Source organism: Schistocerca cancellata, unplaced genomic scaffold, assembly GCF_023864275.1.
Source record: "Schistocerca cancellata isolate TAMUIC-IGC-003103 unplaced genomic scaffold, iqSchCanc2.1 HiC_scaffold_1147, whole genome shotgun sequence".
Taxonomy (NCBI): Eukaryota; Metazoa; Arthropoda; class Insecta; order Orthoptera; family Acrididae; genus Schistocerca; species Schistocerca cancellata.
This window is the reverse complement of record NW_026047146.1, coordinates 513,188-530,611: the sequence shown is the minus strand read 5'-3', so window position 1 is coordinate 530,611 and position 17,424 is coordinate 513,188.

Here is a 17,424-nt window from a genome sequence, read left to right as displayed (position 1 = left end):
GAACTGAACAGGATGCTCGAGACACCAGCAAAGTCTCACATGAGTGTTGGTCCAGTTGATGCTATTGGTAGGTGCAGCCACACTACACATGGCCTGCACCTTATTAGGAAGGGGGAAGATAAGTTAGCTTCTCTATTAGCAGATACTGTAAGGGAGGCCACAGTCACGCAAGGGGTGATCCCTGTGGTTATTGGGGCCAAGGCAGACAGTTTTTTTTAGGTTAAAGTCAATTTCCAGACAGACAACAACCAAGGAAAAGAGAAGAAAAGAAACTTCATGCACAGCAAATCAGGATAAAGCTAAGGACGATATCAACTTACTTCACCAAAATATCAGAGGAATAAAAAAAAGTAGATGAGCTGATAATGTATTTAGATGATCTCGAAAATAAGAATGAGATTGATATACTTTGTCTGTCTGAGCACGATGTAACTGTGGGGATGGAAAATATCAGTATAAATGGGTATCATTTAGCATCTTACACTTGTAGATCTAGTAAGTTGCCATTTTCATAAAACAAGGGTATAAATACAGAACTGTTGAAGTGAGCAAATTTTGTGTTGATCAGCACTTTGAGGTTTGTGCATGTGAACTTCAGCTAGATAATGTTGATATTAGCAACAGTGTACAGGTTTCCACTAGGAGATTGGGAGCTACTCATAAAAAAAGTTTGACTCCCTATTATGCTGTCTGTCAGACAAAAAGAAGAAGTTACTTATCTGGGGTGATTTCATTGTTAACTTTCTAAGTAATTCTGATAGGAAAAATGAACTAGAAATGTTGTTAACAACATATAACTTAGAATCAGTGATCAGTGTCCCTACACGTATAGCTCAGGACAGTAGGACTCTAATAGATAATGTGTTTGTACAGCAAGAGGATGTAGAACAAACACATGCTTTCCCTGTGATATATGGATTATCGGACCATGATGCACAACTGATTAACTTACAAAACATAACAGGGTGTACACTTCAGAAACCATTAAGTAAAAGTGTGAGGGTGCTCAACCCGGAATCTATAGATCACTTCAGAGAAAGTTTAGGAAATGTAAACTGGGAAGATATATATAATGAGCCAAATGCTAATGATAAATGCAGCATATTTCGTAATAAATTTATATCACTTTTAGAACATTGTTTTCCAAAGAAAATTACTAAATGTAACACCACAATCTTTTCAAAGAAACCTTGGGTTATTGTAGGTATTAATGTGTCTTCAGAAAGAAAAAGAAAACTGTATGTGACAGCAAGTAGTAGTTTTACACTATAAAAATTATTGTAACACACTGAGAAAAGTTGTAAGGAAATCAAGAAATATATATGTTAGAGAACAAATTAACAACTCCAGCAATAAAATCAAATCAATATGGAATGTTGTTAGAAGGGAGGCAGGAGAACTAACCACTGAGGTAGGTAGTGTTACTGTTAAAGAGAATGAGACCATCTTAACCAACATTACACAGGTAGCCAATGTATTTAACAATCACTTCTTAAGTGTAAGAGAAAAAATTGGTGAGAATAGTTCAAAAGAAAAAGCCAGGCAGCACATGGAAGAGTCAGTTTTGAAAAATTTTAGTCAGATTAGTTTTCATCTAACAACCTCTTGTGAAATAAGGAAAATTATTAAATCTTTGAAAAATAAATGTTCTGTTGGAGTAGATGACATCAAAACAATTTGGAGCAATTACAACTGATATTTTGTGTCACATATGTAATGCATCACTGACTCAGGGAATTTTTCCAGACAGGTTAAAATATATCCATTGTCAGGCCTCTCTTACAAATAATTACAGGCCAGTATCCTAGCTTACAGCATTTTCAAAAATCTTTGAGAAAGTAATGTACTCAAGAGTGGTTAGCCATCTCAACAGTAATGGGATAATTAGTAAATCACAGTTTAAATTTCAGAAATGCTGTTCCACTGAGACAGCAATATGCAATTTCACTGTCTACATAATAGAGTGTTTAAATAGTAAAATGTCACCAGTAGGAACATTCTGTGACTTATCCAAAGCATTTGATTGTGTGAACCATGAGATTACATTAGAGAAATTACAATTCTATGGTATAAATGGAAAAGCATATGAGTGGTTTAAGTCATATCTACAGAACAGGAAGCAAAAAGCCTCTTTGTATGCTTCTTGTGATTACAAGGAGTTTGCCACCTCATCTAACTGGAGTGAAATTACATTAAGTGTTCCACAAGGTTTGATCATGGGTCTCCTCCTGTTCTTGATATATGTGAATGACCTCCCTTTTTATGTGAAACAAGATGTTGAACTGACACTGTTTGCTGGTGATACAAGCATAATTATTAATCCAGTAAAGGAAAGCCCAATAGAAAATGATACAAATTAGATCCTTTGAAAAGTTATTAATTGGTTTTCTGTGAATGGGTTTCCTCTGAACTATGAAAATATACGGTACATCCAATTTTCTGCTGCAAAAAGTATAATTCCTTCAATAAACATAACACATCAAAAGAAGTCTGTAGCCAGGGTAGAGCATACTAAGTTTTTGGGTGTACATATAGATGATAATCTTAATTGGAAAATTCATGTTTTGGATCTCCTAAAGCGACTAGGTTCAGCAATTTTTGCAATCAGAATAATTGCCAATTTTGAGGATGTAGATATTAGTAAGCTAACATACGTTGCATACTTCCACTCTCTGATCTCATACGGGATAATATTCTGGGGCAACTCAACACTTAGGCAAAAGGTATTCATTGCTCAAAAGAAAGTAGTTAAAATAATGTTCGGGGTTCATAGTTGCACATCTTGTAGGCATCCATTTAAAAGGTTAGGAATTCTTACAACTGCTTCACAGTACATTTACTCAGTAATGAAATTTTTTCTCTACAACATGGACAAGTTTAAAATCAACAGTGACATTCATGATTACAATACCAGAAAAAGAAAGACCTACACTATCCTTTACTTAGCCTATTTTTGGCACAGAAAGGGGTAAAATATGCTGCTATAAAACTTCTCGATAAATTACCAGATGAAATAAAATGTCTGACAGACAGCAGTAACAGTTTCAAAACAAATTGAAATCATAACTCCTTAACAATTCCTTCCATACCATAGGTGAATTCTTGAATATGAGTAAATAAATCTGGAGATATAATATATGCATTTTGTGCCATTTAAGGGAATTGGATAGATAATATAAATATTTAGGTATAACACTATAATGTAAATAAAAAAAACAACTTGTTTCCTGTGCACATTTATTGTGCATTTGACACGTTCCACATCATAATGGTTTTTCCGTGCTATTGATCAATGGAACACGTAACTAACTAACTTAATTGATATTGGTTATTAAATCCTATATCATTGGTTTGGTCCTTAACTAAGTGGAATTTAATGCTCTCCCATGTTGCAAAATACGCAAAATAACAAACTTATACAATGAAAACAATCTAATACATATTAGCATCCCATCTCCTAATGCTTAGTCATAAACGAGAGTCGTGACTGAATTGTGCCAGGATCCAAAATCCACTTAAGTATAAAATTAGCTAACAGCTGCTGCTTGTGCACCACTGGTTTTGGTGATCTGAATAGTTCACAATATCGTGGATTACATATGATCCATATAACCATTCTGAGGACAACTACAGTGACTGGAAGATACATGACACTGGGGCAACCACTCTATGTAGGAATTCCAGCTTACTCCACTCAGTGATGTGTGCAATGCCGTGCTCAATGGTAACTTGCAATTGCCCAAGCTAGTATTCATCAATAGTTTGCAGAAGGTGAGTCTTTGATTTTTTTGATAGTGTAGGCAGGCTGTCGATTGGGTGCCAGCACAAAAGGTGTTTCAGTAAAATTAGAAGAAAAATTTAAAAACTATTCTGTGTGTAAGTTAAATGAGCAAATAACCTAATGGGGGGTGTGATACATCATAATAAGAACATTGAATAAAAGTCCACTGTTAGGCGACAGAGAAAGAGAAGGTGATAACACTCAAATTTGGCACTGGTGCAAGTTATTGGCAGGGATATCTGCACATTTAAAATATCTGTAGATCATGACAGTTGTACAATAGCAGCAGTGCAATAATACAGCAAGATTGATTCCTAGATGGAGTAGATCATTTGCATGTGTACTGATGCATGAAATGAATTATTAGTTATGGTTTGCTGGAAGGTTTCAGCTTGCACTAAGTTAGGGCTGAGGCTCTGTTGCAGTCTTGGCTGAATGGTAGTGTGCACAGTGTTAACATGCAAGTGTTGCGTGGGTGTTATACAACAAGATCTGTAAGGCTTTGGTCCCTTCCAAAGTAGCAGTCAGTTTGCACAGTTCCCTGTGTCCAGTTATTAAGTCACGCTGGATCGCGTTTTTAAGTTCTTAGTATTTCAGTATTAGCACAGCGGCTATATTATGGATTTGTCAGTTGGTAACCGAAAGTTGGCTTCAATGTGATTGAGCTGCACATGCCAGGATACTAGGATTTCATGATACTGCATAACAAAGAATGAAGCTCGCTGGGGAGCTTTATCACAGCGATCATCATCAGTCTGATCAGGGGTACCAAATTTGTTTTCAACACAGATGCAGTTCTATTAAACCAAACTTGCATAGCATTGTGGAGTGGTACTGTGACTGTTTGTTCACAGGATGAACAGTGTTTGTAATGCAGTGAAGGAGAATTAAATCTGTGAAAAGACAGAGATGGTAGTACACATTGTCTGGTCGTTTCTGCTTGCATGCTGCAAGAGATAGCACTCATGTAGAGACAATACCAACAGGGTACCAAGGGTACCAAGATGATTGATCAGCAGTATTTATAGAGTGTTCACAGGTGCTAGTTGTCTTGAAACTTTGCAAAAGTTTAAAAGATCATTATTCTTTTGAAAAAATACTGATGATCTATGTTGAGCAGGGCTGAATGTTGAGGGGACTGAATTCACAGCTAGTTGTTTTTGGCATGCTTTTAGGAAGAACAGAAGACGTTATAGCCTGGCATGTTGCAGAATTAGGTCAACAGTTGGCTAATGTGTATGATTTACTGTAGTGTGCTAATTCTATACTTTGTTCAGAAAATAAATGTGAGTTTCTATCACCACTTTTCTGAAACTTAATGAGAATGAAACCACATTTTAGAAGTGTCCAATATGTAAACTGGCATGAATATGGAGATGTTAGATTTAGGACAAGGATGTCAAAATGGGAGCCAGTAGACATAACCAGTAGTGATAACTTCCTTGGTGAGCTATGAGAAAGAATAGAGGGCTTAGCTGTTAGGAAAATGGCCAAACCAGCTTCAGTTATCTGTAACGAAATTAAAATTGAGAGTATTGGTTACATTTATAATTGTAATGCATTAAAACATAATGGGTGGTGCAATGAGAGTGGGAGGTGAACTAGGAAGGGAACCATGATTTACTGTCCAAACTCATGATGGCTAGGACTGTAGTCTTGTGACTGTTGAGGGACCTAACTGGTTCATGCCAGTCCTAATTAAATTAGGTGATAAAAACAGATCGCAGAACATAACAATATGAACTGGAAACTAGAAATACATTAACAGGAAAAGAGGTGACATCATGCACTACAGTTACTGCAACTTAATCATAAAGGGAAGCAAAAGGAATGGCAGGAGCTTGTTTCTAGATGAATCAGACGTTTTTCGTCATCTCATTAGCCTATCAAGGTGTAATGAACTTACGTGTGGTAGGATTCGAAAAGAGTGTGCTGCTGCCATACAAGATTTGTGTCTTGAAGCCATAGAATTTTATTCTGCTGCTATAAAAGTATGTCAAAACCAAATATGGTAAAGGAATGTGAAATGAGCAGAAACGCCTGTAGATACACGAGGTAAGTAAATGAGTTAAAAGAGTTGAAGCATTTAAAGTTTTTCTCAGTGATGCAGTACTGACAAGTAGTACATTAACTTTCTAGGTGTGTAAGGCGCTGGGGTGTATCCAATTTATAGTTACTTATAGTGAACTACATGTGAATGCATAATGTGGAACATATCAGTGGATATGAAAGGGTCGCAAAAGTAACCTGTATTAGTAATGTATGCATATCCACTGCTCTCTTAGTTAGTGACAGATGGGGAAGCACAGAGAATTTGAACAGATTGCATGACGCATTCTATATCTTCCCACAAACGGAATAGTGGGCATCAGATGCATTCGCATTCACATCATAAAAATAGCAGAGCCTAACTGGCAGGTAAAACACATCACTAGAGGGACAGATGCACAAATTTGTGGGTTGTGAGTATTTAATTAATGAGTGTAACTGATAACATTGGTGGCGGCCACAATGGAAAAAGGCTTCAGTATTCATATTTCTTCTTGAAGGTGTGAGCAAGGCTGAAATTGGTGTGGTGCCAGGTGCATCAACCAGGAACTGCTTGATAAATGTGATTTTGTACTGCTGAAGCCACATTTTATTCAATGGAGGATGTAGATAATATCTGAGGTCCGCTTTTGCGCAATGGTGACGAGTAATATAGAACAGCCAGCCGCTTTGACCGAGCGGTTCTAGGCGCTTCAGTATGGAACCGCGCGACTGCTATGGTCGCAGGTTCGAATCTTGCCTTGGGCATGGCTGTGTGTGATGTCCTTAGGATAGTTAGGGGACTGATGTCCACAGCATTTCTAGGGGACTGATGACCTCAGATGCTCCCATAGTGCTCAGAGCCATTTGAAACATTTTGAATGGCATGCCTGTTTTTAGGGTAACTGTCACAGTGACAAGAGCAGTTAGTCCATCACTGTGTAATTACAACAATCACTGCAATTACCCTTCTTTGCAGAACTGTATGTAATTCTTATTCGTCCATATGACAGTGAAGAAGCTACTGTTGTTTGAAAATTGTTTGTCTCTTTAACTTCATATAGAATGGGGCATAATTACACATCACAAACCATTGCTGTGAAACTACATTTAACACCTTCTGTGTTTTTAGTGCCTCTCAGGTATCATTGTTTGGTAATGAAGTTGAGTCATTTGTGATACAGAAGTAGTATATAATTCAACTTATCTATGCTTTCGTTCTCCTGACCTACCCTTGATACCCTATATTTTTGTCATGCTGGATCTATGGTCTCGACATGTAGCAGTGTCTTCTGACAATGCACATAACTGTGATGTTCAGGATTTCACGTCTGAAGTCTATTGTAAATTAGGTGGAGGATCGAGGAAAGTATAGTTTTTAAAGGTGTAATACATTTCCTATAATGGCATATGGCAAAATTCGTAACCATAAATCGCTTGTTTCACCAGATCAATCCACGTGAGGTACTATACATTCTACCACAAATTACGAAGGCCAGGAATTGTTTTTGTTGTGTTATCCTTCACAGACAAAGAATATAGATCATCTGATGTGCAAAAGTCCCGCCAAACAGTAACTTATGCTGCTCTATATGCATGTGTTGACCTGACTGCTAGTAATATCTTGCAGTGTGAGTTATTCTTTGTTCTGACTGCTAGTAATATCTTGCAGTGTGAGTTATTCTTTGTTTACAAAACGCTAACACAACTTTTAGATAATACCGTCTTATACATTATAACTTCCCACTAGTGTATACTATGAGAGTTTTGGGTAATTTCATAGCTGTGGTTTGCAGATTTTAGGCGAGTGTAAGTACATGATCTCTGTTGGGTACTCATTGCATGAATTAGTCTTTAGTATTAACTCAAAGCACTTGATATAGAGGTCGCCTGGTTGTTGCAGATTTGGTTCTTAACTGTTATATAAATGAATGCACTTATCTCTTGTCTCTTCATGTATTAAATTAAGAAGTTTACTTGCCTATTGTGGACAATATAACTGAATTCTAAAGTAAATTTTGATAGTAAAGTGGAAATAGCATGACATCTGATAATAAGTGAAAATTTGTTGTATGTGTTTTTCGTATGAAACTTGGCAAAAGATAAATATGTACTGCTGTAAAGAAACCATTCGATCAATATTAGCTACTGGAAAGAGACTTTGTTACTTAACGTCTCCAATTATCTATTTCACTTCAGTGCTGCTTATGAGTTGGTTGAGTAAAACATCGTTCTACCTCAAAACTGTAATTCTCATCTTATAACAATGTAGTACTGAGTAAACCTCGTTTTCAATAGTGTAAATGCGTTCGTAAAAAGTCCATTTCACATGATGTAAAGTCTCTAGTGCACATAATGTAAAACTAGCAGTTATTTCATGTATCACCACAGTACGGTTCTCACATATAGGAAGGTTTACAGCTTTACTGAGTAACATAGTAATCTCCTGATGATGTTGAATTGTAGCCCCTCACATTCTCTTTTACTGGTACTTGATTATTATAAAACTACTTATCTCTCTAAACTTGTGTCCACTGTATAAGCAATTACTTCTGGTCACACTTTAATCATTTACGTTATCACTTCTTCGTTACTTTACTGTAAATATACAGTAACTTATAATACAGCAAGGCACACTCTTGCTTTAGAAAGCAATTTTGGCAGCATCTTGCATAAAAAACTGCAAAAGAAAGATGGCCAACTAGCCTCAACTGGAGACTGGTTCTATAGTCTAACACAATTCGTTTGCACTAGCCAGCTAAAATGACTGACTGAATGACAGAATTATTACTCACAACAGCACCAATAAAATAAATTTCTTCCCATAGTGAAATCACTCCTACACAGAATAAAATACCACATAAAACTCGTTCGAAGAAACGATACCTCAATCCCATGACCTCAAGGCATAAGGGTGCTTATTTCTCAAGGCTTACAGAGGATGAGCTGACAGCAACTTGTCCTTTTTTTCCTACATTTGTGCATGATAGTACCTGTGCCTTGTCATAAATAATTTTGAACTGAAGTAAGTGACACTGCAGAGGGTGGCAGAGCTTGACCATGGTACAGCTGTAACCAGTCAGAATATACTACCACTGTATGGTCAGAAAATGAATATCTGCATAAACAGAAGTCACTAGTGTGATGGAATAAGGCATTTCGTATTGAGACATGAATTTCTTAGTCTTCCCTTTCTTAATCATGGGGTTACAAATCAAAAGTAAGTCCCCAAGTTTACACTGAGAAAGCACAGTCCCTTTGTTACTTCGTTCATCTTGTTTCTGGGTAGCTTGTATTTATTTTGCTTTATCTGCTTCCAGATAGCCTTTAGGTGACAACTTCTGCCAGATCCACGAGAGATGGGGGTTTATCACGTTCAAATGGGGAGCTCATAGGCCATCCATATACTTCCTCATAGGATGTATACCTAGTTGATTCATGTATATGACTATTTTATGCAGAATTTACATAGGCGACCTACCTGTCCCAGTCATTGATTGGTTTATGTAGTAAGACAAAATCCTAACTGCTGTTTGATGAACACATTGGAGGTGGCTATTAGCTTTTGGATGATAAGGAGTGTTTCTCTATTTTTGGGTTCATAGTAATTTGTACACTTGTAGAAACAGGGTGTACATTAAATTAGTCCTCCGTTCAGTCAAAATATCATCAGGGCCTCCGAATGATAAAAATTAAGTATTTACAAAGGCAATCATTACTGTTCCTATAGTCATGCCTGGAACTTGTACTAAACTTAGATATCTAGATCAGTGGTAGATAGGATATATTAATAATTCTATGTGGTCTGTGGGAACGGTCTGACACTGTCTAAGGCAACATTCTGAAATGGGTTTGTAGCATCTATAAGTCTTTGCAAGGCAATTTAAGTCCATTTTGGGACTGAACTCTGACCACAAGGCAAGTAGTTTTGTATATACTTATGAACATCAGTCTGTCTACCTTCTCATCAATACTGTGTGTCTATTCTGGCATTCATGGCTTTTTGTCCATTATGTCATGCCTGCAAACTGTCATGATACTGAGCTATTATACATGCTTGCAACTCTTTCTGCAATTATGACTCTGTTGCTCAGGGGAATTTATGTGGCATACAATATAATCAACTGGGACAAAATGTTGAAGATAATTGTACCAGTTACATTGCACATCTCTCAATTCTTCTATTAAAACATTGTCAGTATGAATCATTTTGACCTTATGGCCCAGTGCATCAACATGCAGGTATGAACAGCCTGGTTTGTGGCATGTGTCATAATCCTATTTTGATAGTTTTAATGCCCAACGAGTCAAATGACTACTGGGGTCTTTTAAACTGTGCCTCTACAAAAGAGCAGTATAATCAGAGACCACAGCGAATTTTCTTCTGTAGAAATAACATCTGCAATAGTTGACTCCGAATTTAAGTGCTAGCAATTATTCCTGACAAAGAACGGCACTTATAGCATATTCAAGGTGTCTGTTCAAAGGATAAAAAGCTTTTCAGTATCAGTATATTAATAATGTGAACCTGTCAAATCATATTTAAGTTTCCTCATAGCCTATTCATATCCTTCTGTCCGCTGAAGCACTGCACCTTACTTTAACAAGTTAGTTAATCGTTTGGCTGTCATAGCAAAATCCTTTACCAAAGACGATAATAATTAATGGAGGCAAGAAAAGTTGCATTTCCTTAGCGTTAGTGGGCCTGGAAGAGTCTCAACTGCTTTGGTTAGCTGTGGATCTGTCTTAACCTCATCTTAACTGAAAATATGTACCTGGTACTTAACCTTTGATTGTGCAGAAAAAAAACTTTTAAATTCAAATGTGTGTGCTGTAACCTTGATAAAACGTACGTGAGATTGATCTCACCAAATGTTCCTCAGTACTCCTTGAAACTATCATGTCATTCAAATACACAAAAGATGTTGTAGGCTTCAATCATCTTATTAACAAGTTATGGAATCTTTGGAAAGTGACAGGCGCATTTCTAAGGCTGAAAGGCATGTGTAAATACAACCTCCATGGAACCACAAATGGTTTTTTTAGGTATTCTGGTGCAATCAGAATTTGGTGGTAATTAGAATACATGTAAAATGTAGTAAAATACCTACAGTTTCCCAGTCTCTCCAATGTTTCGTCGATATGGGGTAGAGGGTATGTATCAGTGGCAGTTACCTTGTTTACTGCTTGTACGTTAATGCATAGGCGATAGGCTTTCTCTCTACTGATTGCCTTTTTTTGGTAACACAAAGATAGAGACCAAGCACTCGTTCACAGAGGAATGATCTATCCCTGCAGCCAGCTGTTGTTGTGTAACATCCTGAACAACAGATTGTAGATAAAATAGGAATCTGTCCAGTTCTAAGCCTGTCCAGTTTCTAAGCAATTGGCCTAATGTTTTAAGTTTGAATTTCGTGTTGTACAACGTCAGTGACTGACATATACTGCTGTTGCTCGAACAACCAAGCATATTCACTTACACTGGCAAATTTGCTAACTTCTCATAGGCCTGATTTTTAAGTAAGGTCGGTACTGTGCAAATTCTCCTTCTGTCAGCTGCTTCTTGCTCTTACACTTTAACTTAGTTTCACTCTGAAATTCTTCCTCTCCAACTTCCTGAGCACTATCAAGTATTGTTCCAGGTATAATCTCTATATCTTCTTACCGAATATCATCAATAAATACTGGAGCACAAAACTTCTTTACCAGTGTCTCTATTTTATTTGTACTTCTTCTCACACGAATCAACAACCTGTAGAGAACGTTGTTTAGACCGAGTGTATCAACGAGAAAGTCTGATCTAGGCAATATTTGGATTGTGAAGTCGGTCATGTGCCACCGCTGGTTGTTACCAGTTGTGTAAGTTTCAAATGCCCATGTATGTGGTTCTGTTGGAGGTTGTGGGAGAGGCCTCATTCCACAAATTCCTACTGATTGAGGGTCGCGAATTTCGCCGAAATAGTTGCCTCACTGAATCCAACAATATGCGTCCCATAATCTACCACCACCCAGTATTGATGTAGGATATCCTTCTGTAGAATGACACTGAAATCCCTTCTGCGTCTTCTCCCAACTTACCTATAAAAACCATCCATCTGCAGGTTTACAAAACATTTTCCTTTGGGCAGTACTACTTCTTCTCCTAATCCACTAATGTTACAGCGAAACGATTTACGTGCACTCTTATCATTAAGAGAAACAAATAATGCTCTAATTTGAGCCCCTGTATCTACTGACACTTTGGCAACTCTTCCTCTCATATTGTCCTTTAAAATTATGTAAGTCACCTCATTTACACTTCTGTCTTGGTCTGGATACATTACCCACGTTACGTGGAGGATGGGTGGTGGGGCCTGATACCCATACGTGTATATCAGCGTTTGGAATTCATGTCGTTTACATAAGCATGGCGCAGCTTATTGCTTTGCGACAGAGTAGAGATGAACCTTGCAGCCTTCTTGCAAAAATGTTCAAATGGTTCAAATGGCTCTGAGCACTATGGGACTTAACTTCTGAGGTCATCAGTCTCCTAGGACTTCGAACTACTTAAACCTAACTAACCTAAGGACATTACACACATCCATGGCCGAGGCAGGATTCGAACCTGCGACCGTAGCGGTCGCGCGGTCCCAGACTGTAGCGCCTAGAACCGCTCGGCCACTCCGGCCGGCTGTAAAAATGTGTCGGTCTTACTGCCTCATGCAGTGAAGTATGTGAGGCCACCTTTACTTCACTACATATCTTCAGATCTATTCCACATATGAAGACGTCAATTCTTCTGGTTCTAGCTAGCTCAATTAACATGTCATTACATGTGACATCCCACCCTAACATATATGTGCCGCCTGACACAGCTCGTATTTGATCAACAAAATCTTCAAAATCTTCATTCAGCTTGTGCCTTAACATGGATAAATGGTCTCTGTAGTAGCTGACTTCTTATTTGTCGGAATAGTGCTCTGCTAAATCGTATGCCAGGGCTTCAGAGAAAAGTAATTAAAAAGATTACCAAGGACTGTCCTCAAAATTACGTAAGTGGTCCACTGGTTTGGGATCTTAGTATTGAACCCTGTTACATCTGGGGCAGATGCTACTGAAAGTGTTGTCGCATACGCAGGTGACATCCTAGTAGGTGTGTCTGCAGACTCCAGGGCGAGACTTAAGGCAAAAGCGAGCGATGGGCTTGCTCAGTTGCAGCGTTGGTGCAAGAGCAACAAACTGACTACAGCTGTTCATAAAACCACATACATACTTTTGAAGGGAAGGTTTTCTCTTAGTAGGAATCCTTCCCTGAAGCTTGACAGAATACCTGCAAAATGCAGCTCTGCTAGTATATATTTAGGTTTTCTTCTAGGCGAGAAAAGAAACTGTCTAGAACACTAAAAATCTGTTACTCAGAAAGCTGCCAAAATTATGCATAATATTGCCTGTGCTGAGTATAAATTACCATTTCATGTGGTGTGGTCATATCACGAAGCTAACTTCGACACCATTATGGACTTCACTGCCAGCATCTTGACACATCATCTTAGACTAGTCAGCAACAAAACAATACTGCGACGAACTAGCTCTGCTAGTATATATTTAGGTTTTCTTCTAGGCGAGAAAAGAAACTGTCTAGAACACTAAAAATCTGTTACTCAGAAAGCTGCCAAAATTATGCATAATATTGCCTGTGCTGAGTATAAATTACCATTTCATGTGGTGTGGTCATATCACGAAGCTAACTTCGACACCATTATGGACTTCACTGCCAGCATCTTGACACATCATCTTAGACTAGTCAGCAACAAAACAATACTGCGACGAACTCTGTGGAGCATACCTCTGCAGTTCACTGTGACTTTCGCACTACACCTGTAGAGGGTTAATTGGTGATAGTCGGGCTATGTCTGATGAATATCGTGGTATGTTACAGGGCAGCGCTGTTTTGGTTAGGGTGTGAGCCATATGATCATGTGTATGAGATCACAAGAATTCATATTAGTGATAAAAAATATTTATGAGCCTGTAAGTGTCACCATTATTAACCAATATGTACGACCTGTTTGGAGTTTCCAGAAAACAGCTAAGATTCGTAGTAATAAACTAAATTGAATTGAACTGAACTGCTTCAGATTTTATTGCGTTTTATAATGCATCAACATGTTAAACGTACTTACGTCTGTCATCTGGCAACTTTGACCTCACTATGTTCAGTAATATTCCATTCGGCCAAGTCCAAAAATGCCCCAGATCGCGAACATTCTGTAAGAAAGTGCTAACACCTCCATTCGGCTTTCCCAAAAATGTAGGTATAAAAGAGACGGCAGAGGAGCTGTTTGGAATGATTGCTACAGATGCTGCAGGACTAGCTGGAGGGGTTCCTGAAAAACTTGCAGCTATCTGACAAGCTTTGTGCTCAGTTTCACCCCTTTGCACCAATTCTTCACACTATTCCTGTAACACTAATTTCTGACAGGTAAATATATTAAGTTGTTCAGCTGACGTTTTTATCAACTGGACTAACACAATTAGAAGTAATAGGTAAACCCTTTATAGGTGAATCACTTATTAAATATTTACGTGGTCCGAACAACCTACTACTGATGACCAACTGAATCAAACGATAGTTGCTAAGAACTTAATTAAGAGAGCCCAACAACTAGTAAGCAAACATAACGAGAAGGCTATAGAACCTCAGTGTAAGTTAGATGATCTAGTCTTAGTAAAACAACATCTTCAGAGCTCTGCCTTGAAGAGAGAAACGCATAATTTTTTTCAAAAGTGTGTGGAGCCTTACCGAGTACATTGGGTAATCCACCCAAAAACCTTATTTTTAGTGAATCATACAACTGGAGAAGAAAAAGGAAAATATAATGTTAAAGATGTAAAATGGTGTATTCCCCATGGACATTAACATTCTGTGTTAACGGGCAGAGTGACGACCGTCGATTCCTGAGTTGGGTGCAGTGTTACTTCCACATTAGTTTTCCTACACTGAATTCCCTTCAAATCTTCTACAATTCTGTAATCTATTTATAACCTCATAAACTATCCTATCATATTAGTATTTAAGTGACTGATTGTGACTGCACGGTTATGACTAATTTAAGGAGTCACAGTAAACAGTAACATCTAAGCATGAGGTAAAACTAACAGAATAACATTCTAGAAGAAGATATAATATGTTGGTACTGTGTGATACCTAGATGAATAAAGTGAACAGGGTATCTTATGTGTGTATAATATATAATGTGAAGTGACTAACTGGTAAAATAACTGTTTGACTTTAGTGTATAATTTTCTATTTTTGTAGAGTATTTTATACCTTTTGGTGAGATATCATATGAATGGGGAGGGTTTGTACCAATTTTGAAAGGGGGTTGGTAGTGTAGGTATACAACGTTAACGCTACACACACACACACCACACCTTTCACACAACCCTCGCAGACAAGTGTGACTGATTCTTCACCATTTGCTATTCCATAGGAGTTGCTAAGATCTTTCTTCGGGGACTTCAAAGGTGAAAGTGAGAATGTCCATTCTTTAGGTGACGTTTAACATCATACATTCTCCGGCTCCTCACTTAAGTATCGGTGAAGTGGGGATCCGGGGGAAGGGCGGTGGGAAGGGTTTCCTGTCTTTACGGCTATCTTCTTTCCCTTCTTCGGTCTTAGCAACCGTTTCCACTTCTCCCTTTCTTATTTATCTTCTGAGTACCGGTCCATCTTTCCCTCTTTCCGTATGCATACACTTCTATTGCTGAAGTCCTTCTTACTTTCTGTGGTTTCCTATAACCTTCAACTTATTTAAAATAAGTAGGCTGAAGAACCAGGCTGCATGAAAACATATCGACATACACACAAAATTAAACTTACACACAAACATGAAAATTACGAATTAGAAAGCTGAAAGCGATGGCAGACCCGCCAAGAGATGTAGAGGAATATAGATACATGTCCATCTGAATCGATGCTCATATTACATTGTTGATATGTTATGGTACTGCATCGTTAATTTTGTAGCTCTAACATATATATACATGTGCCACGCTAGTCATTGGAGGAAAGTTAGTAAATACACATAGACATAGCATCTACTAGGTGTGTGCATGATCTCTATTTATATAGTAAAAGTGAGGAGTGAAAGAGGACTCTAGGGTGTAAGATGATGCATTAGAAAATGGAATATGGGTGTAAAGTAGATTGGTAATCTGGCCAGAGAATATTTAAGAATAGTATACATAAAGATGTATGCTAGGGCAATGAACCAGGAGGCCTAATCAGGAAGGAGAAGGAGGGCGCAGCCAGCATTTATTGGATCGTAAGGTGCAGATAGGCAGACCCAAGAGAGGCTGACCTATACTGTGCAGCAGGGGCACCAAGATGGGGATCGAGCTGTGTACCATAGATTAGGAATTAAAAAGGGGTGTGCCTACCCAAACGGAAGTAGAAAGGGTACTCCTAGGATCAATTCATGTGAGATATCGGTACTGTTCCAAAAGGGAAAAAGAGGCAGTATCGTGACAGAAGTCACAAGTTTACAGAGATTATTGTGGTAAGTTTGAATTGTCTATTCCACTAGCCTTGTCAGATTTACAAATATCCAAGAAGGGAACACTTTTATTCCACCCAGAGTTTCTCCAGATTACAATAAGTTATAATTAAGTACATACTTAGAAAAAAGAGTAGTACGGGAAGTAAGAAAAAAGCAAAAGATGTTCATGAATCACGTGCACCTGGAATTTACGATTGGAAGAGGAACAAAAAACAGAGATAACTCCAAACTGGATTGAAAGGTTCACAGTTTGTAATTGTGGTAGCATCTTGTGTAATATTAATATATAGAATGCATATGTGTAAAATGTTGCGTGTTCGATCTAAAGGGAGGGATGTATAGTGCTTCGAGAATTTCGGGGTAAATTCTAGAAACATTGGCTGTCCACCATTTCGAACACCCGGTATTTTAACGACGAAGGTGGGAGAGCCTTTTTACTGCGCCACACATATTTGTGTGCGCAGGAAGGACAGCTGTCACGAGAAGCCTGGAGCGGCGTCAGACGAGCGGCCCTGACAAGTGGGAGCCGCGTACACCTTGGAAACCATATGTCTGGTCCAAGGAGTAATCAAGGGACACTCTTTGATAGTGAAATAGTAGTGACTGTTGGGAACAAATGAAATATATTTTTATCTAGAGACTCTAGATACTCTGTTGTTTGACTTACTAGGAGCTAGAACTGTTTTAAAAGAGGTTATTAAAACCAAAAGAGTCTGTAGTCTTATATACACTCCTGGAAGTGGAAAAAAGAACACATTGACACCGGTGTGTCAGACCCACCATACTTGCTCCGGACACTGCGAGAGGGCTGTACAAGCAATGATCACACGCACGGCACAGCGGATACACCAGGAACCGCGGTGTTGGCCGTCGAATGGCGCTAGCTGCGCAGCATTTGTGCACCGCCGCCGTCAGTGTCAGCCAGTTTGCCGTGGCATACGGAGCTCCATCGCAGTCTTTAACACTGGTAGCATGCCGCGACAGCGTGGACGTGAACCGTATGTGCAGTTGACGGACTTTGAGCGAGGGCGTATAGTGGGCATGCGGGAGGCCGGGTGGACGTACCGCCGAATT